Source organism: Meles meles, chromosome 17 (genome assembly GCF_922984935.1).
Source record: "Meles meles chromosome 17, mMelMel3.1 paternal haplotype, whole genome shotgun sequence".
Classification (NCBI taxonomy): domain Eukaryota; kingdom Metazoa; phylum Chordata; class Mammalia; order Carnivora; family Mustelidae; genus Meles; species Meles meles.
Genome location: NC_060082.1, coordinates 32,532,501 through 32,555,653, shown reverse-complemented (window position 1 = coordinate 32,555,653; position 23,153 = coordinate 32,532,501). Strand labels below are relative to the sequence as shown.

The following is a 23,153-nucleotide window of genomic DNA, read 5'->3' as shown; positions in this document are numbered from 1 at the left end:
TATACATAATCTTATAATTCATATCTATGACAGCAACCAATATTGAAAATTATTAAGACTACATTATATATGATTAAAACTGTTAAGTTCATACTGAAATCTGAAAGTGAATGCACAAAAATAGATGTTTTTATGTTTTGGTATGAAAAAAGAATAATCTTTTTACTTTTTTCAAAATTGTTCATAACACACTATACTGATAATTTAAAAATAGAACAAACTGCAGAATAAAAATGGGTAGCAACTGATGAGAGGTATACTACCACTGTATAAAAAATTAAGGAATAAATAATTTCTGTTAAATAGCCTATAGAGCAATATAAAATGATTATCCAAATTTTAGAAGAAATACAAATGTGCTTTTGTAGAAACCTATAAAGATGATTATTAGCCTGAAAACTTCAAGAGATCATGACCAACAAGTTTAACAAAAGAAATATATCTATTCTTGGGACATATTCTATGCTCAATGTAAAATGGGTATTTAGACCTTTATTAACTTATAAAAGTATTATTGGAAAATATAGGTTGTAATAACTATAAAGGAACCCTCTCTCTACAGTTCATCAGCTACAAATTAGTACTTTTATTGAATTTGAATAGTGAAAATTTTGATTTACAGGGAACCAAAGATATTATCTAATCTAACCCACTCATTTTGAGACTCAAGAAGATTAAATGATTTGCCCAATTCTTTTATTTTAAACTGAAGTGATAAATTCTATATTTTGTTATAGAAATTAGCCCTGAGATGATTGATGGCAAATTTGTTACTGTAACCTTTCTCTACAGATGCCCACACTCCATGCCCACTGTTTTGGGCCTCAAAACATTAGCCTCAACACTCTACTGATTTCAAATATTTTTCTGTTTTCCCAGTTTTTGTTGTACCACTCATTCTGAAAACAGCCCCCTCTTTTTTATAATCATATACAGTATATACCCAAGGCTCTATTCCTGTGAATGTCTCTTTGAGACTTACTTCATCAACGAGATTTCTCAATAGAAGCATTCATGCACAACATCAGAAGTCTGTGACCACATCTCTTGATAACCATTCAAGACTATTTACACATTTGAAGGCCTATTGTCAGTCTGAATCATCCTTAGTCTTTTTTATTATATGATAATATTAGCTACTCTTAGCCTTTCCCACTGCCAACCACATCCCAACTGTTTTGACAGAGGCCTCTAAGAGACACTGCCCTTCTCCTGCAACCAGGTACCAGGCAGCATATCAATGTAACTGCAACTACTCCCATAGAGTAGTGGGATTCAGACTCCATCAATTGTCTGTGTTCAAGTAGCTGGATCCATGCACCACCATAGTCATATTCCTTAAGACAATTACTTCAAACTTTCAAATACGTAACAACAACCTGGGAAACTTTTTCAAAAATGGAGATTTCACTTCTACCTCCCGTTTCCCATAAAAATAATCTAAAGTATGCCCAGGAACCTGATTTCTCAATCAACGAAACAGTAGCTCCAAAAAGCATACTAACAAACATGGAAAAGCAGCTCTCTTCTCAAAAATTTGTGGACTTCCATATAGCAACATTCCACCTAGGAGGCATGATCAAACTCTGAAGGCCTCTCAAAATATGGAGATCTTTGCATTATTGTTAAATGTGTTTGCCTCTACAATCACATTATAGGAGATTCTACTTACTCATTATAATAAGAGTGCAGCCATATTCCTTATTAGTTTTTAGCCCTTTCCTTAGGTAGACAGCAAAATCATTCACAGAGGTAATAAGAATCTAATTTACTAAAGGTTGTAAAGCTTCAAGATTCCAATTATGTGAAAATTGGTAAATTTCAAAATAAGTATTTAGAACTCAGCTTTTAAAAGTTTGGAGTGGGGGAATGTGTTGGGCGGGGTGGGGGGCTAGGTGGCTCAATCGGCTGGGCAGCCAACTCTTGATTTCGGCTCAGGTTATGATCCCAGAGTCATGGGATTGAGCCCTGAGTCAGGCTCCACACTCAGCAGGAGGTCTGCTAGAGATTTTCTCTCTCTCTCTCTCTCTCTCTCTCCCTCTCCTTCTACCCTTCAACACTGCCCCCCACTCTCTCTCTCAAATAAATAAATCTTGTTTTTTTTAAAAGGTCTGTCTTCCTTCTTGTGTTCAGTTATGTATCTCTGTTCAGTCTAGGTAGAGCTGAGTTTTGCAATCACCTAGTCTTTGAAGAAATAAAGCATTACTTAGCTCTAATGGCATAATTCCCAGTATTCTGCTGAAATAGCATTAGAAGGAAAGAAATGAAATATGGTTACTGACTTGAAGAGTACCTAACCCAGCTCATTCTCCTCCAGCAGCATATGATTACTTCCTTATAATTTATCTTCTCCACTTACATTCCCTTTCAATAACTTTTACACTAATTTCTTTGATGCCTGTTTATTACATTTTCTCTTTTCTCTGATACATGATGAACTAGCAAGCATGAGTACCCACTGTTATATAACAGGAAAAAAGAGTATCTAATATAATTACAATTGGAGGGGATTTCATTACAAATCATTTTGAAACAATGCTAAATTTTTTTAAATGCTGAGTTTAAATGCTATTTTTCTCATTTGGGCTTATAAACATTTGCCTTTCAAAACCAAAAATAACAACATTAAATCTACAAAGGCAGTGACAGCCCAGGTCACAACAATTCCCATACCCAGGGTGGGGACCCAGTAGCCACATCCATAGTTGGTTAAGCTGACCCCAGGCCAGAACTGAATAAGCCAAACACATGACCTAATCTGGACCAGGCTCTCTTTTACAGAATTTGGACTGTGAAGCTAAGAAACACACAAAATGGGAAATGCTAGTACAACGTCACTTTTTGGCAGAAAGATGACAGAAGATCTTCAGAACTATTGTGGTAACTCTATTCCCAAAAATTATCTGTCCTATTTACGTAAGTTACTATGTTATGTAAGTTACTATGTTAAAGCAGCACTTTTAAAATCTATAAAGAGGATATCTGCTTCTATCCAAGAGAAAGTAACAAGGACTGGATTTACTTCCATCTTTAACAAATAAAAATCTGGAAGAAAATACGAAACAATTCTCAGACATCAGTCAGGGCAGGACAATGATCCGGACAGAGAGAAAACAAATAAGGTAAGCCTTACAACTGTTGCCAGCTCACTGTCTGGAGACTTCCCAGCATGTTGCAGAAGAAGAGAAAACCCAGGCAGGAGTCAGTGGTCTCCTGAGATTAGGAGATGGATTTTGGAGGCTGAGAGGCCAATGCAGCTAAGGTGCACAGAAAGAGTACTGGAGAAGAGAAAGCTGCACAGAAATAAGAGCTCTGAACATCTGTAGCAGCCACCCACCCCCAACTCCCCCATCCTGCCAAAGTCTTCAGTGGAGTCCTCATCAGTGGACACATACGAGGAAATGACCCAAAGCTGGGGAAAGGAAATGCACCCATGATATTTAGAGGAGAGACAATACTCTGGGTCATAAAGCAAATCTCAATAGTTTTTCAAGGATTCAAATCATACATTGTCTATTCTCTGGAAGTATATTATTAAAATATAATGGAAATTTCATTAGAAAATCCCTTAAGTATCTGGAACTGAAGTAATACTTTTTTAAATAACCCATGGGTCAAAGAAGAAATCAAAAGGCAAGCTAGGTATCTTGAACTAAATAAAAATGAAAAATGATAAATTGAACTTTATCAAAATGAAGAATGCATCTCTGTAAAAGAAACTATTAAATTAAATTAAGGGAAAAACAAGACACGACTTGGAGAAAAAACTTGGAAATCCAACAAAGAAGTTGTATCCTCTGTGCGTGTGTTTGTCTGTGCATTATATAAAAACTCCATGGACAAATGATTTGAATAGAATTTACACCAAAGAAGATATACAGATGGACAGGAAGCATATGAATTCATTCTTTTTTTTAAGATCTTATTTTTAAGTAACCTCTACACAAATGTGGGGCTCAAACTCACAACCCCGAGATCAGGAATCACATGCCCTACCAACTAAGCCAGCCAGGGGCCCCCGCATGAATTCATTCTAATAGAACATAACCAAGTTATGTTCAACCTGCTTCCACAAATCTCTGAGAAATCAGACCTTTATCTGAAAATGAGAATGTAAAATGTGTTAGAATATTGCTAATAATTCTATTCAATTACCCTAAGGAATTTATATTATCAAATTTTATTTTATATAAGCAACTCAAAGAATATTAATATATACATATATATGTACACATGTAACTACAGGTACACACACACATCCCAATATGGCAATATCATAAATCAAATCCAACTTTATAACTAGAAGAGCATATAAAGGAACTATGTATGTTCTCATATATCCATGATTAACTATCATATATATAGATAGATAGATAGATTAACCATCATACATATGTGAGAACATACACAGTTCTTTCATCAGAGTCTATGATATTTTTTCCAAAGACCCTGATTTCCATTGGGGAACTATGTGGTACCAAGGAAGTTACATTACTCCCAACTCCAGGAGTGGAGTCCAATCCAATAGAACATAACTGAGTCTACAAATACTTCTACCAATTTCTAGGAAATCAGACCTTTACTTCTAAATTATAATGTATAATGTGCTATGATACTGTTAAATAGATCCATTCAATTGAACTTGTGTTTGATTCAGGTTTGGGCACATAACTTAATCATGAATGCCAGAGAGAAAAGTGTGGACGTTTCATTAGGTTGGTCAACATGGGTCTCACTAAGAATGAGCAAAAAGTTGAAAAGAGTAATTAGTTGTGCAGGTATCTTAGGGAAGAGCATTAGAGGCAGAGCGAACATTAGAGGCAGTGCACAGGCTTAAAAGAGTATTTCTGAGGTGTTCCTAGTACAGAAAGGAGGCCAATCTGGCTATAGTTGAGGGAGGAAGAGGAAAGAATGGTAGAGGTTATAAACATAAAAAGAGGGGATTTGAACAAGATTATGTAGGACCATCGTAAATCCCTGGAAAGTTTTTCATTTTTATTTGAATGATCTGAAAAGTCAGAGGGATGGAAAAAAGAGAACAATTAGCAGGACAATACATAGAACATAGACAGACAAGAACTAGAAAACTGGTTCTTGAAAAGCTGAGGTTTGGAAATTTAGGTTGTGAACAAATTTCTATTACTATATAACTATATCCAATGTGTCATGCTATATATTGTGCAAACTCCCAAAAGATAAAATCCTTGTCTTTGGTGAGTTGATAACCTAGATGAAGAACCAAAACACAAATACACTTAAAATGATAGAATGCTTTAACTTCAATGGGTTTTGGGATGGTTAGTCTATACCTTTTGTTTAACCAAAGGAATTTAAGCCAAGAAAGGGGAAATGATTTATGTAAGGTTGTATAACCAGTATTGGTTCAAGTAGAACTAAAAATAAGTTCTCTTAGATTCCAAGTCAAGCAACGCAACATTACGAAGGATGAGATGAAGCAAAGACTACATTTATAAAGCTCGTTTGCCAAATAGGTAAGCATTTTTCACATCCACTTGATGTTACAATTTCCAAAGAAACCAGCTACTCAGCCTGCCTCAAAGATCTGCCCTACAATTCTAAGGGAAGGAGTGAAAGGCAAAGCTGATACCTATGTTGATAAGTAAATCCAATGGATCAAAAGATAAAGAGCTTTCTGTATTCTGATTTTTAAAAAAAGCATTCACAGCTTTTCATATAAAGACTGTATTTTCTCTCTAACAAGGAGACTTTGTTTTCTGGAATTTCTCAAGGCTACAAAGAAAAAGAATAAGGCAAGTAAATCATTATCCTATGTGTTGATAGAGCTAGCCTCTTCTCAAATCAAGTACAAACATCACTGGCTGGTGGAAAATAAATTTCTAGGAAATCAGACCTTTCCCACTAAAAAAAGCCCTCCCACTAAAGTAGTAGTATTTCTGAAATACTCTGAGATACAGTAACCAATACAACTCAAGAATATATTCCACTCAACATTTCCAACTCAATCCAACTAAGAACATACTATCCAAATAAGCATATAAGGTAATTACAATGGTGCTGTCCTTATTGATACATATTAATAATGTAAATAATCATTAAAGCAGTTTTCTACCATTAACATGATTTAAAGTAGATTCTAATGTCAGAATACTAATATCTACAGTACAAGTCTAATATGAGAATGTGTCTATACAATCCTTGACAAGTTTTTACACAATCGTTTAAACCCAGTTTATCAAAATGATTATTTAAAATAAATAATTATGGACTGAAATAACACACAAGAAAAATATTTTTTATGCCTTTACTGAAGAGTTGACTGTTAACAAAAACCTTTCAGCATAGTTTCAAATACTTAGCAATCACACAGAGAAAGTTAACAACTTCACCACTTACACAATCTCATCAGATTAAGAATTTAAATTTTCAGGGGCACCTGGGTGGCTCAGTGGGTTAAAGCCTCTGCCTTCAGCTCAGGTCATGATCCCAGGATCCTGGGATCGAGCCCCACATCAGGCTCTCTGCTTGGCAGGGAGCCTGCTTCCCTTCCTCTCTCTCTGCCTGCCTCTCTGCCTACTTGTGATCTCTTTCTGTCAAGTAAATAAAATCTTTAAAAAAAAAAAAAAAAGAATTTAAATTTTCAGTTTCATGATCCCATGTAGAAATCAAAGGACCTCAAATGGACATAAACTGCACACACTCAAAAAAAAATAAATAAATAAATCTAACTTGAGACCCACATACATGGTAAGCAGAAAGAGCACTAAGCTTTATTCAGAGACCCAGTTTTCAGTCTCAGGTCTGCCACTTCACAGCTTTGGACCTTAAGTATGAACACTTCAATGAGCCTTCATTTCCTCATCAGTAAAATGGGAAGAGCTATTGAACCTAACACAGAGAGTTGCTGAGAAATTTAAAAGTAACTTAAAAGTGATGTGTGTAAACTTCCTTTATGACCCATGAATTACTATATAAATTTAAATTATATAGAGATATATTAAATATAATACAATGGCACTATGTTGAGTCTCAGTAAAAAGCAGTCCAAACATAGCAGTCTAATTTTTACTAATTTCCCTAGTGATTACTTTTTCTTTCAAAGAACTCAACAATAGTTAATAAAAAGTTTTATGTTACCAACTTTAGGCATATGCTTACACAGAAGTACATAACTATAAACCAATCTGTCATATAACATCCTCATTCTCATCATTATGATGACAACATAAAGGGACAGCATTTTTACGCTTCAGTATAAACTTTGTACTTCGGTCTCATATTTCTACTGTCTGTTCTGTGAAACATGACATATTTATTGAGTACCTACTCATATAATAGTCTAAAGAATAAAAAACAGTAGAAAAAAATAAGATCTATGACTTTAATAGTCTGGATACCATAATATCATACACACATAAATATTTCAATTAAAGTGATACCAAGACTTCCACTTTGGGCCATGAGGTACAAACTAGCCAGCCCTCCATAAACAATGTAAAATAAAACTGTAAAAAAAAATTTTTGAAACAAATGGTTTTAGATGTTGAACAATAGGCAAAGCAGGATTGTGGTCCCTAAGTAAAGGAAAACACACAAATGAACACTGCATGAACTTCTCCCTGTCTTTCTGTCTGGAGGCACTTTCAAGACTATAGCACCTAAGTGAAGAATATGTTTTTCTGAGCAGAGAAAGAAGAGAATAAAGTTGAAGGATGCAGCAAAATTGGGGGCTAAGATACCAAATGCAAGGAGCTACAGAAATATACATAAGGGTCACATTAAGCCTTTAGCCAAACACTAGTTTGCACATGCCCAAAGTGACACTCTACAAAACCTGGCAGGAAATAGCTAAATGGAGATTCTGGAGGTCACATAATACTGAGAGATATAGCATACAGATAAAATGACACTGAACACCCAGGGAATTCAACTGAGACTACCACAGAAAGGTTACACTGTTGGGAGATAATTCTAGGGGTCCTTCAACCTTCTTCACTTCTTGAGAGCAGAGACATGGAATAGGTTTTGTTCCAGACCATTTTTTCTAGGATGTTTGATTAATAAGACATATAATCACTAAAATAGTTTTAAACTATTAATATGATACTAATGTGATTAAAGCAAACAGCCTCAGAAGACAGAAGCTGTCTCCAACCAGAGCAAAGAGCACATTAACTTATAGCCTAGGAACATAGAGGATCTCCCTCCAGGAGCAAAGGAAAGGCATGCTACTGCACAATGTACACTATGTGAGTCCTCTAAGCTCATAGTTTCTCTCCTATAATACGAACAACTGCATTAACTGGCATCCATGTAAGCCCAACCACACCACCTTCATATAACTTAGGGGCAAGGAAAACTGCGGCAAATATACTGATGCTCCTGTTGCTGCATGCACCACATGTGATATCTGACAGCATCTGTGAAAGTGACAAGATAACTCCTACTTAAATCGGGTAAAATCTCAGACCCTGTATGTTCTAAACCTATACCTTGGAAGTTAAAATATTCTAGACTCACCTAAACAAACATTAAAAACAAACCTTGAGGGGCGCCTGGGTGGCTCAGTGGGTTAAAGCCTCTGCCTTCGGCTCAGGTCATGATCCCAGGGTCCTGGGATCGAGCCCCACATTGGGCTCTCTGCTCAGCAGGGAGTCTGCCTCCTCCTCTCTCTCTCTCTGCCTGCCTCTCTGCCTACTTGTCTGTCAAATAAATAAAATCTTTAAAAAAAAAAACTTGAAAGGATCAAGCTGATCTATCCTAAAAAAAAAAAAAAATTGCTTGCCCATGAAAACAAAAGCCATTTAATAAAAGAAAATAACAAATTTTAAACTGCCAATAATACGATCTCCACAATATTTACTATATAATCAAAAGCTATCCCACATGCACAGATGCAGTAAAATGCAGCTCATAACTAGGTGGGGAGAGGATAGTATGTAGAAACAAACTCCAAAATAAACCAGATATTAAAAGGTAACAATTTTAAAAAGGTTATATAGGAGGGATATGACCCTCTAAAGATATTTATGTCCTAATCCCTAGAACCCATCAATATGTTAGGTAACGTCGCAAAGGTGAAATAAGGGTGCTAATCAGCTAACCTTATGATTATCCAGGTGATTCCAGTGCAATCACAAGGATTCTTAGATGTGAAAGAAGGAAGCCTAAGCATCAGTGCTGGAGTGATAAATGGGAGAAGCTGATCACTGCCACTTTTGAAGATGAAAGGGGGTCACAAACCAAGGAATGCAGGCAGCCTCTAGAAGCTGAAAAAAGCAAGAAAATATTATCTGCTAGAGCCACTAGAAAGAAACTCAGCCTTGCTGACACTGTGATTTTAGCTCCATGAGACCCATATCAGACTTCCAGAACTCTAAGATAATAAATTTGTGATGTTTCAAGCCACAATGTTTGTGTTAATTTGACAAAGCACCAACAAAAAACAAATATGTTATTAAAAATAGGTCTGGGGGGCGCCTGGGTGGCTCAGTGGTTTAAGCCTCTGCCTTCGGCTCAGGTCATGATCTCAGGGTCCTGGGATTGAGCCCCGCATCGGGCTCTCTGCTCAGTGGGGAGCCTGTTTCTCCCTCTCTCTCTGCCTGCCTCTCTGCCTACTTGTGATCTCTCTCTCTGTCAAATAAATAAATAAAATATTTTTTAAAAAATAGGTCTAGGACTTAAAGGAAGACAGAATGAGTAAACATTGAAGAATCTCAGTGGAAAAATAGAAACGAAAAAAAGAACCAAATGGATAATCTAGAACTGAAAAACATATTTTTTTTTAATATTTTATTTATTTGACAGAGAGAAATCGCAACTAGGCAGAGAGGTAGGCAGAGAGAGAGGAGGAAGCAGGCTCCCCGCGGAGCAGAGAGCCTGATGTGGGGCTCGAGCCCTGATCCTGAGATCATGACCCGAGCCGAAGGCAGAGGCTTTAACCCACTGAGCCACCCAGGCACCTTGAAAAACATATTATTTAAAACAAAATATTCACTGTATAGGCTTAACAACAGATTGGATAGTACAGAATAAAAGATTCTGAATACAGAATTAAAATTATACAAAGTGAAGCAGAAAGAGAAAATACTGAGAAATATAAAACAGAGTTTCTGTGATTAGTGAAACAATCTAACATACATGAATTGTAATCCTAAGGGGAAAAGAGTGGAGGGGAGGATAATCAGAAAAAGTTTGATAAACATAATGGTTGGGCACCTTGGTGGCTCAGTCAGTTAAGCGTCTGCCTTCGGCTCAGGTCATGATCCCAGGGTCCTGGGATGGAGACATGAGTCAGGATCCCTGCTCAGGGGGGGAGCCTATTTCTCCCTTTCCCTCTGGAGCTCCCTTGCTTGTACTCTCTCTTGCTATGTCTCTCTCTCTCTGTCAAATAAATTAATAAAATCTTAAAAAAAAAAGGTCAACAACTTTCTGAATCTGAAATACACACACACACACACACACACACACACACACACACACACATATATCCTTGGAGCTCAACAAAGTCCTAGGCAAAATAAATGTAAAGAAAACTAAATCTAGGCACATAATAATCAAATTTCTGAAAACCAAAATAAAAACAAAAAATATTAAAAGCCAGAAAGAAAAAAGATATATTACCATATAGAGAGAAAATCACTAAAAATTTCTGCTGAGATTGCATCAAAAGCTTTGCAAGCTAGAAGACAATGGAACAAAATCTTTAAAATGCTCAAAGAAAAAAACCTATCAAAATAGAAGTCTATTTCCAAAAAAATTGTCCTTCAAACTAATGATATTTTCAGATAAAGAGAAGCTCAGAAATATTTTCACTAGCAGACCTGACCTACAGTGAATATTAAGTTTTTCAGGCTAAAAGAAAATAATACGAGATACAAGTTCAAATCTATGTAAAGGACGAGTGTCAGAGATAATAAAAATATAAGTAAATATGAAAGGCTATTTTTTATATCTTCTAATTTCTTTAAAAATTGTTTAAATGATGGGATGCCTGGGTGGCTCAGTCAGTTAAGCGTCTGCCTTTGGCTCAGGTCATGATCCCGGGATCCTCGGATCAAGTCCCACATCGGACCTGCTTTTCCTTCTGCCATTGCTTCCCCTGCTCATGCTCTCTCTCTCTCCCCCCCTCTCTGAAAAATAAATAAATATCTTCAAAAAACTATTTAAACAACAATAATAACAATTTACTGTGGGAATTATAACCTATGTAGAAATAAAATGTATGACAGCAATAGCACAAAGGATAGGAGGGAATAAATACAATTTACCGTTGGAAGGTTCTTACAGTGGAATGCTTTTCATTTATGGTAGATTGATAATTTAATGATGCCTAATGTAGTGCCACTAAATGTTAGAGCCACTAAAAACAAAGCCAATAGAAGAGAGGTATAAGATGCTTCAAAAACTTAATATAGAAAAATGTAGGAAGAAAGAGAAAAAGAAAACAAAAAAATGTTTAAATCCTTACAGTACAACTGGAAAACAGACAGCAAGATGACAGATTTAAACCTAATAAATAATTACTCTGAATGTAAAAGAACCAAACATTCTAATTAAAGACAACAACTGTCAGGACAGAAAAGGAAAACCCAAATATATACATATTAAATATAGATAGTTTAAGAAAAAAAGAATGGAAAAAGAATTTCATGCAAACACGAATCATGGGAAAGGCAGAGAAGTTCTGTCCCTTACACAAAGTAAACTTAGAAAGCATTATCAGAGACAAAGAAAGAAATTCTATATGGTAGAAGGGTTGGCTCACAAAGATGATAAAATAAAAAATGTGTATGCATCTCATAACAGAGCTTCAAAATACATAAAGCTAAAATGAGCTGAACTAGAGGAGAAAATCAACAAATCCATTATTACAGTTGAAGATGTTAATACTCCTCTCTCCCAGAAACTGGAAGAAATAGACCCCAAAAATCAGTAAAGATAATGAAAGATGTGAAAAACTATAGATAACTTCATCTAAGAGGCATTTATACAATAGATCCAACAAGTGCAGAATATAAACTCTGTTCAAGCACTGAATATTCACCAAATATAGACCATATCATGGGCTATTTAAAAAAACCTTTTCTTTTCTTTTTTTTTTTTTTAAGATTTTATTTATATATTTGACAGAGAGAGAGCACATAAGTGGTGGGAGTGGCAGGCAGAGAGGGAGAAGCGGGCTTCCCGCTGACCAGAGAGCCCCACCCTGTGGGGCTCAATCCCAGGACCCTGCTCAGCAGGGAGTCTGCTTCTTCCTTTCCCTTTGCTCCTCCCCCTGCTCATGCACACGTGCATGCTCTCTCTCTCTCAAATAAATAAAATCTTTTTTAAAAAATCAGCACAGTCTGCATTCTAGGAGGTAGATGCAGACTGCTCAGTCAGCATCTAGGTTTAGGCAGCAGCTGTGTGATTGCATTAGGGACTGGAAGCAAGACTGGAAAGGGAAGTCATCTGGGTGGCATCTGTTGCATCTAAGACATATTACAACCACAAATAATACTAGTAGTAGAGCAAGAAATCCCCTGCTCACCTTTCATGTTCAAGCACTGTTTGAAAAGCAGCACTGAACAGTTACTCAACACACCTGGCCATTATTGAGGGTACATAATATGCAGGCATTGTGATAGGTCCTTTTACTGGTATCTAATTTGGCTTCACTACAAACCTGAGAGAATGATAGGACCTTTTTTTCCTTATACAAGACACTCCAGCCTAAGTTACAGAATTCAGTCTAGAAGTTAAAATTTCTGACTCCCAAGCTCAAGGGCCACTGGCTACAACACAGATGCCTTGATGTATATGAGGCACACAGAATTGGACAGAAATGAACAAGGCTGTTTCAGAGTTGTTAGTCAAAGATGGAGTGGGATTTTTTTTTTAAAGATTTTATTTATTTATTTGACAGATAGAGATCACAAGTAGGGAGAGAGGCAGGAATAGAGAGAGAGAGAGGAGGAAGCAGGCTCCCTGCCAAGCAGAGAGCCCAATGCGGGGCTCGATCCCAGGACCCTAGGATCATGACCTGAGCGAAAGGCAGAGGCTTTAACCCACTGAGCCACCCAGGCGCCCCTGGAGTGGGATTTTATTTGAAAGTCATTAAAACTGCTACACAGAGGCACCTGGGTGGCTCAGGGGCACCAGGCAAATGACTCTGACTCAGCTCAGGTCATGACTTCGTGGGTCATGGGATGGAACCCCATGTTGGGCTCCGCACACAGCAGGGAGTCTGCTTGATTTTCTGTCCCTCACCCCCACTTAGATGCTCAATCTCTCTCTAAAATAAATAATAAATAAATCTTTTTTAAAAACAGAGAGAGAGAGAGAAAACTGCTATACAGAAGCAATGGCAAAATGAAGTTTGAAGTCCCTTCCTAAATAAATGTAGCTGGGAGGAGCTCTGGCTGGATCAGATGGTTGAGCATCTGCCTTCGCCTCAGGTCATGATCTCCAGGTCCTGGGATCGAGTTCCGAGTAGGGCTCCTGGCTCAACGCGGAGTCTGCTTCTCCCTCTGCCTCTCCTCCTGCTCCTGCTATCTCTGTATCCCTCTGTCTCAAATGAATAAATAAAATCTTCCCCAAAAAATCACTGTAGCTGGGGTTTACAAAAGCAATAGTCATTAAAGGTGCTGCTTTAAAAAAAAATCAATAACAATATATTAGAAAGAATCCCAAATATTTAGAAATTAAGTACCACATCTCTAAATAAACTGTGGATCAAGAAAGACATCAGAAAAAATTAGAAAATATTTTCAACTACATAATATGAAAACATGTCCAAGTTTGTGAGACACAGCTAAAACATTACTTAAAGGTAAATTTATATATTTATGATTATATCAGGAAAAAAAGAAAGGTTTAAAATTCAATGCTCTAAAATTAAGCACAATTTCCACATTAAGAAGCTATAAGAAATTAAATCCAAAACAAGCAGAAGGAAAAAACAACAGAGAGAGGATATCAATGAAACAGAAAATGAACAAAAATAGGGAAATCAAAAAAATCCTAAGTTGGTTCTCTGAAAATATCAATGAAACTGGTAAACCCCTAGCTAGAATGATCAAGAAAAACAAGAGAGAGGGGCGCCTGGGTAGCTCAGTGGGTTAAAGCCAGGGTCCTGGGATCAGGCCCCACATCGGGCTCTCTGCTCGGTGGGGAGCCTGCTTTCCCCTCTTTCCTCTCTCTGCGTACTTGTGATCGTCTATCAAATAAATAAAATCTTAAAAAAAAAAAAAGAAAGAAAAACAAGAGAGAATATATAAATTACCAACACTGAATGAAAACAGGGGATTACTACCACAGATCTTACAGAAATTAAAAAGATGATTAAAAAAATACCACGAACAACTTTGTGCAAATATATTTTACAATTAGATGAAACAGGATAATTCTTTAGAGATTAAAAATTACCAAAAACTAATGCCCCAAAAAAAAAAAAAAAACCCCTCATGGCCATTTATCTGTTAGAGAAACTGAATTCATAATTAAAATTTTCCTACTTAAAAAAATTCCAGGCCCAAGTGGCTTCACTGATAAATTCTTATCAAACATTCAAGAAAATAATCAGTATAATTCAGTTAACTTGATTTTCCCTGTATCCTAGCAAGAATATAATTGTAACAAAGCTGACCTGTATCGGAAATATGTAAATGCTAACTCCTGATTTCTTCCTTGGGTTCAGATCTTTGGCAAAAATACCCAAAACAGAAGCTATTTATAAAAGCCTACTTTGACTAGAAAAAAAATTTTAAACTCCTGAAATGAAAAATATCATAAACAGAATTAAAAGATAAATGTTATATTTGAAAATATCAATATTTAATAAATAATTCGTTGGTATGGATAAAAGTCTTTACTTATCAAACAGTACACAAGACAAAAACAGGAAACGCCTCAAAGAAATAATAAGATCAACATGAAATAATGGCCAATTTTCCTAACCAACCATAAATATAAATTTAAGCATGATGGGCAAAAACATTTTCAAAATCCCTGGCAAAAGCAAAATTGTTGAAACTATAAAAAGATCAGTTCCAGAGGTTGGGCCAAGGAAAGAAGGGATGACTAGGCAAAGCATAAAGGAATTGGGGGGTTTTGAATGTATTCTGTAAAATACCATAATGGTAGATACATGTCATTATACATTAATCAAAACTCATAGATTTTACAACACTGAAAGTGAACTGTAATGTAAATTATGGATGTTGGGTGACAGTGATAGGTCAATGTAGGTTCATCAATTCTAACAAATGTACCACCACTTTGGTAGGGATGTTGACAGTGGGGGAAGCTGTAAGGTAGGAAGTAGGGGAGATACGGGAACTCTGTACTTTACACTCAGTTTTGCTATGAACCTAAAACTACTTTTGAAAATAGTCTCTTTTTATTTCCAAAAAATACATATAAGACTTCAAAGACTAAGTTGAAAAAATATGAATTATCTTATTAATTCTATTAATAAAATTGTGACTGAGCTATTAGTTCTGTATACCTGTAATGATGATGTTTTGGATGTGTTGAGTTGAATAAAATAGATCATTAATATTTTTAAGAAGAGAATACCTAGTACTGTTGAGAACTGCAGTACACAAATGCTCACCTGCATATCAAAAGTCCAACAATGACATGCTAAGAATTTGTTCAGAGTAATAGAAGTGGAATGAGAGGTACGCATAGTAGGCCCATATGGTAGAATTCTAGGTAGCTAGAAAATCCAATGAAGTAGACTTTATACACAAGATGTTCATGACAAATTGTCAGTTGGTAAAGGTCAGATTAGAGGACATTATGGACAGATGAGCCAGTTTAGTAATATGTACATGATATTAATGCATATCTAATATGCATATCTAATATGCATATCTAATACTAATACACAGAGAAATGTGTAATGGGTTGTTCAACACAATCATGATATTCTCTGGGTAATCAGATTTAAAGATTTTTAGTCTCTTCACAGTATTTGCTTCTTTTACTTGAATTTTTTACAAGAGGCCTGGATCTCTTTTCCTAAAACATAAAAGCATTTACACTCACAAATATACATAGACACACACATTGACAGTACTTGGCTAATCTAACTTGACTTCCAATTTATTCTGGCAGGGATAAAGTCCATCATACCTAAAGAGCTAATTCACTTGATTCTGTAATTTGGGACAAGTTCCTCAACTGATTCTACTTATCTGATATCAAATCAAGCTGTACTGAAAAGTGCATTTTAGAGTTAAAGTCTTGTTTCAGGTCTGACATTTATCTGAACCTGCTCAGTTCACTTTCCTGCACTTCAGTTTCTTCAAATATACAATGATGATACTGGTATCCAACCAGTGATAAGACTGATAGGAGGATCAAACAAATAATTCATGTAGAAAATACTAAAATACTTTCCAAATAATGAATATTAGCAGTTGTAGTATATTGCAGAATAAAAAATATATGTAATTGTACAGGATATCAAAACAATGAAAAAAGAAAAAAAAGTTTTAAAAATGGCAAGAAAAATAGTAAAAGGGAAATATGTACATATATGTACTGAAGAAAGAAAATGAGCTTAAAGTAATAAGAATTTCCATTTTTAAAAAAGTAACCATTGACTAGACTGCTTCAAAGAAGAAATAATAAGTAAAAAAATAAGTATAAAAAGTAATAATAACTTAGCCAAATACAGAATAAAAACACTGAACATAGTTTACCACATGCTGATTACCTCATGTATTTGAAATATAAGTTCCCTTATATCTTTTTTTTTTAAGATTTTATTTATTTATTTGACAGAGACAGAGACAAGGAGAGAGAGACCACAAGCAGGGGGAGTGGGAGAGGGAGAAGCAGGCTCCCCACTGAGCAGGGAGCCCAACTCAGGGCTCTATCCTAGGACCCTGGGATCATGACCTGAGCCAAAGGCCGATGCTTAATGACTGAGCCACCCAGGCACCCCATTCCCTTATATCTTTTACATTCTTAATGAATAAGATGAATATAATACTTGGCCCCTGTCATCAAAGGAACTTACAGCTACTCTATAAAATATAAATAAACATCATCATTCATTAGCATACATTCATTTAAATGCCTGCTAAACGCAGAGCACTAAGCTAGGCATATGGAATTCAGAAGTATATGTGATATTGCTTCTTGCTTTTTGAAAAACTGACCATTTATTTGAAGAAGGAACTGGAGTACCAACACAAACATAAACTCTATTATAAGAAATGGGACACATGTGGCAAAGGGTAGAAGAATGGAGTTACAGCCCAGGACTAAGATGCTGGTTCTCACACCCGCATCTAAGCTGCAGTAGCAACAAGAACAACTTGACACTACACAGAAATGGACCTGATTTCTTCTGTTCTGGGCATGACTGGGCCAGGGAACTGGAATCACTTACAGGCATTACTTCACTGGCAATAATATATAAAACATTAAATAAGTTGTCATTCAGTACACCACCTGGTCAGTGCTGGGTTCCTACTGAAACGCTGCCAAAATTGATGGGAAGAGCAAGCCATCAGGAAATAAAGGCTGTCTCTATCAGCTTGACACTGAGTTCACCCAAGCATTAATTTATTTAAAAAAAAAAAAAAAAGCTGAAGGGGTAATTTTTTAAGGACCTAGAGAGCTTCCCCAAAACTTGTAAGTAAATAGATAAATATTAAAAATAAACAGACCAAAAAAACTTAGTAAAACCAAAGAGCAAAGTAAAACTTTGGTTTTACTTACTGCACTCTCAAGCATTTACTCTTCTACTGAGAGTAGCAGTTACAGATGGGGCTTTGAAAGAGTCTAAAATCTAACAAATTTAATAAATCTTATATATGTTTCTCTCATACCAGGTTATAAATTCCTTAGTGACTGGTCTGCATTCCTGCAAGCATCAAGAATGACTTTTTAGCTCTCTCCCGGCCATTTTGGCGGCTGCTCTTGGTAGGGGCCATCCCACACCTAAGGCAGGAAGATGGTGGTCGCAAAGAAGACGAAAAAGTCGCTGGAGTCAATCAACTCCAGGCTCTAGCTCCTTATGAAAAGTGGAAAATACGTGCTGGGGTACAAGCAGACTCTGAAAATGATCAGACACGGCAAAGCGAAGCTGGTCATCCTCACCAACAACTGCCCGGCCTTGAGGAAATCTGAAATAGAATACTATGCCATGTTGGCCAAAACTGGTGTCCATCACTACAGTGGCAATAATATTGAATTGGGCACAGCATGTGGGAAATATTACAGAGTATGCACACTGGCTATCATTGATCCAGGTGATCTGATATCATTAGAAGCATGCCAGAACAGACTGGTGAAAAGTAAATCACGCAGAATTTTTCTTTAATAAAACTGGCCACAGCTTGTTTAAAAAAAAAAAAAAAAAAGAATGACTTTTTATACATCTGGATAGATAAGTGGATGGATGGGCGAATAAACCATGAAACAACAAATAGATGCATGTCACAGAGATTAAAATTTTAACTGAATACTTTGAATGTTTGTGAAACTAGCTGGCTATTAAAGATGAGCTTGGGGACGGTAATGACACAGCACATGAAGGTGACTGGAAGGGAGAAAGAAGCAGTGACTACTATAACATGGTCTCCACAGCAGGAAGGAGGAGGAAATACCATACTGAGAAATAACAGAAAGGCCAGGAGGAAGAGCTAACAAAAGAAAAATGAATTAATGGAGGAAACAGACAAAGACAAAACAAGGAGAGACATTAAAAGAAAATAAAGAAATCAATATTGAGAAATCTGAACAGAACCAGTAGTCCAGTGCCTCTTCAGGGCAAAAGATAAGCTTTTTAAAAAATCTTACGTTAGGGATTTAACAATGGTTCTCTCAATAAAAATAACATGTGCTCACAAATGCAAAAGAGAACCGGCATTATTAAAAAAACACAGTATAGTACAAACAACCTTACCAACTAAACTTCCAAAACATATGGGAAAAGAAAGAGAAACATTAACAGTTATATTAGTCATTCAGGTAAAAAAATAAATAATTGTACACATTTGAAAATGAAAGAAAAAGTTTGATGACAAATTTTCTTTACTTGTTCCAGACAGAGGTCAAGGAAAAGTTTATATACATATAAACTGATTTCAATTTCTTATAAAATTTGTATAGCATTTTACAATTTGTCATTTTTCCACATATACTTTCTCACATGACAATGTGAAATGGTTATGTTTATTAAATCCAAATTATACATGAGGAAAGAGAGACATTAAAAAAGATAAGCAATTTGCCCAAAGTCACATACATTAGAGAGTACAAATGGATTTGAAACCCAGATTTTGGGGTGCCTGGGTGGCTCTGTGGGTTAAGCCTCTGCCTTCAGCTCAGGTCTTGGTCTCAGGGTCCTAGGATCAAGCCCCACATAGGGCTCTCTGCTCAGCAGGGAGCCTGTTTTCCCCTCTCTCTCTGCCTGCCTCTCTGCCTACTTGTGCTCTCTCGTTGTGTGTAAAATAAATAAATGAAATCTTAAAAAAAAAAACCCAAATTTTCCAAAATATTTTTAAAAGATTTTATTTATTTATTTGACAGAGAGAGGCACATCGAGAGAGAGGGAACACAAGCAGGGGGAGAAGCAGGCCTCCCACATAGCAAGCAGCCTGATGCGCGGCTCCATCCCAGGACCCCAGGATCATGACCTGAGCTGAAGGCAGCTGCTTAACAACTGAGCCACCCAGGCACCCTAGATTTTCCAAATTTTATAGTAAACAAACTATTAATGAAAGAATATTTTCAAACTATAATTTTATACCAAGGTGAAAAGAAATTATACAAGAGATAGGCAAGGGAAATTTTCTACTTCTCAAAGCAAGCTTAACTATAGTCACTTTATGAAATTGAAGGCATTGGGTGCCTGGGGTGCTCTGTCGGTTAAGCACCTGCCTTCCACTCAGGTCATGATCACAGGGTCCCACATCAGTCTCCTTGCTCAGTGGGAAGCCTGCTTCTCCCTCCGCCTGTCGCTCCCCCTGCTAGTACTCTCTCTGACAAATAAATAAATAAAATCTTTTTTTAAAAAATCACATAAGATTTGTTTGAGCACGAGTGATGTGGAGCAGTAAAATAACGTCTAAAATGGTCTTCTGAGTCCAGGTCATGGATGACCTAGAATACCTGACTGAAATGTAGACCTTATTCTGGATATTAGGGTATCTCAAACATAAGAATCCGCAGACCCCAGTTTAAGAAAAACTGCAGTTAATGATAAAGATTGATAGCCCCTTGGCCAGGCAAAGACTGCCACCTATATTGTTCACATGATCAGAATAGTCAGCCCCACTCTAGCAATAGTGTGGGGCTCCATTAAGATTCTATAAAATATTATGAATATATGCTAAAAAACCAAAAACCTTGTTTTCATCAATGGTATCAGACTACTTATTCAATAAAAGTTCCAGGAGTGATCCCAAACATAGAGTCTAACATGATTGAGAAGAATATTTTGCTTAGTCAATTGTGATGCACAGAATTAACATAACCACTATTTTGTGGCTTTAGTCTGCAACACCAGAAGCTATTTACTCTTGGGTGTTTTTCCATCAATTAAAATATGCTACCATTAGACATTTAGCTTTGATTATTATTTAGGAAAAAAATGGTATGAATATCTAGACTTTCAGTAAATGTAAATTACTAATACTAAATTTTATTCATTTTCCTTTTTAAAAAAATCATTAAGATAGGTGAAAAAATATTATAAAAGTTTATAATATTTATCAGAATCCATAATTAGAATGATTATTAAAAGAATTTCCTAGGCCTTAGTCTAAAATAGAAAGAAATATTTAAATAAATGCAATACATCGCCCATAATCCACTATCATTATAGTCATTAAATCTTTAAAATTTATCCTCCTAGCTTTGGAGTCAAAAGCCCTCACTGACAGGCACTGTATCATTTACAGATTATATGTATGTACACACACACTACATACATTCCAAAAGCATCCCATAATTTCTTCTTGCAAGTTATGAAAGAGAGGTACTTACAATTTGCTTAAATTATAATAACCATTATTTAAAAGCATATGCATATATTTTATTCTCTCCAGTGATCATCACAGCTTTATGGTAGAACAGGAAATGTTGCTAATATACTCATTTTAAAGACAAACTGAAGCTCAGAGAGGTTGCAAGTCTTAATACAAAGCTAGACCTCCTACCAAATTCTTCTAATTTCAGCCTAACATTACAGTTCTGTCTTCCTAGTTGGCATCAAACAGCAGTGAACAAAAACAGTGAATGAAACAACAGATTCTTTTCTCACTAAAGAAACCATGAAGAGAATATCCCAGTCTGGGTCCCTCTAATGGTTAAGAAGAGTGAGAATATAATAATTCACGAGGCTTAGGAGGCCCGAGGCCAGCTACCTCCTTACCATTGCATGAAGTCCATTTGTCCAGATGTCCATACAAATACTGACATTTTCTGTGCGTGATGTGACGTGAATAAAGTTGAGGAACCCTGCTACTGAGAACTCAGGAATATACAGAATGGTCTCAAATAAATTTTTTTTTAATGTAAACTTCATAAACTTTACGAAATTATCTTTTAAAAAGATTTGTATCAATGATACAACAGAATCCTGCTTCAAGGTTAACTGATTTTAGCATATGTGTAGTGGTTCTCCACTCCTATCAATTACTTCTCACACAAAAGATAACACTCATATTCACAATCCACTCTTATACACATAATCCAGATTCTGTAAAAATCTAAGTAAAATTTTAAGTAATTAACATTGGAGTAATTTTCAATCATCAGTTATTTATCCAATCAGTGGCTTATTCTGTTCTTAGCATTGATAAAATAGCCCATGGTTTGCATATAATTTCTAGTGCTAACTACAGCTACACTACTCCTTTAGCACTCATTCAAGGAAGTTATATAGGAATACAGATAAGTAAGAGTGATGTCACTACTGGGATGGCTTTGCATTTGTTATAGCATCTAATCATTCACACACTGCAATACTTATTATCAGTTTACACAGAACTCATAACCAGTTCCAACATACTTCACAACTGGTTACATTTCTATTGAGAATCCTACATTGTAAAACATTATCCTTAATCTCATCTCACCAAACACCCTGTCAGAAATGTGAACCCTTAGTTTATTTCCATTTTAGTTGCCTTCTAGCTTGTCAATGTTAACTCTTAGAAGTTTGAAATTTTACACAGGTATGGAATTCCCACTTCCAGCTGCAGTCTTGTCCATGTAAAAAATTTGGAAGAAAGCAGTGCAATGAAAAGTCACATTGCAACTTCCAAATCACGCTTAATCCCTCTAGATGATACCAAGCCTTTAAGTGAGTACCATCAGATTTAGTGCCACAAATTTTTATTCTCTGCTAAACATCCCTTTTAAAGTGAAACTAATTCATTAGCCTAAAATACATTACCATCTTCCATCTTCCTTATTTCTGGCACATCTGCAATATTAAATGGGGGACTTGGAAGTTACTATAAGACCTTTCTTTAGCATCTCTTTCTTCCAGATTGATCATATACATCAAAACAGAAGGAAAATTCATCACTAACACTTAATTTCTGTTGATCATACCTTTTTTTAAATACCACCAGCCCTATAGAAACCAAATAGAAGTTTATATCTATGTAGTATTGCACAGTACAGTTTACAAAGAACTTTTCATGTCATTTTGTATTTGACTTTCATAACAATTCTTGAGCTATGCATTGCAAATTTTTTGTGACTGTGAAAAGAAAAATAGAAGTTAAATGACTCAACCAAGTTATATAACTAATAAGTAGTAAAGACAGGACCAAAAGCCATGTTTCAACTCTTGGTCCAATAACTTTCCACTCCACCCTGATGTTTATAAGACACTGTTTTAGCCATAAAAGGATTCCAGATTTTTTTTTTTTTATGTGAAAGAGAGAGAAAGAGAGAGCACAAGCACAGGGAGCAGTAGGCAGAGGGAGAAGCAGGATCCCCACTGAGCATGGAGCCTGATGTGGGGCTTGATCCCAGGACCCTGGGGTCAGAACCTGAGCTGAAGGCAGACGCTTAACCGACTGAGCCCCCCAGGTGCCAAGGATTCTAGACTTTAGGCTTGTAGAAAATCGTATCAGCAAACCCATTTATTTCTGTTCACCTTGAAAAAGAGATTTAACTCTCATATTCAATTAAATTCATATTCAATTAAA

General features: G+C 36.0%; 1 protein-coding gene and 1 pseudogene across 3 annotated transcripts in view; one reads left to right on the top strand and one right to left on the bottom strand.

Moving 5' to 3' along the window:
- The window catches only part of DENND1B (DENN domain containing 1B), a 267,935-nt gene that overhangs the window by 228,642 nt on the left and 16,140 nt on the right, over positions 1 to 23,153 (bottom strand). The window lies entirely within an intron of this gene.
- Positions 17,936 to 18,326, top strand: LOC123927878 (annotated as a pseudogene).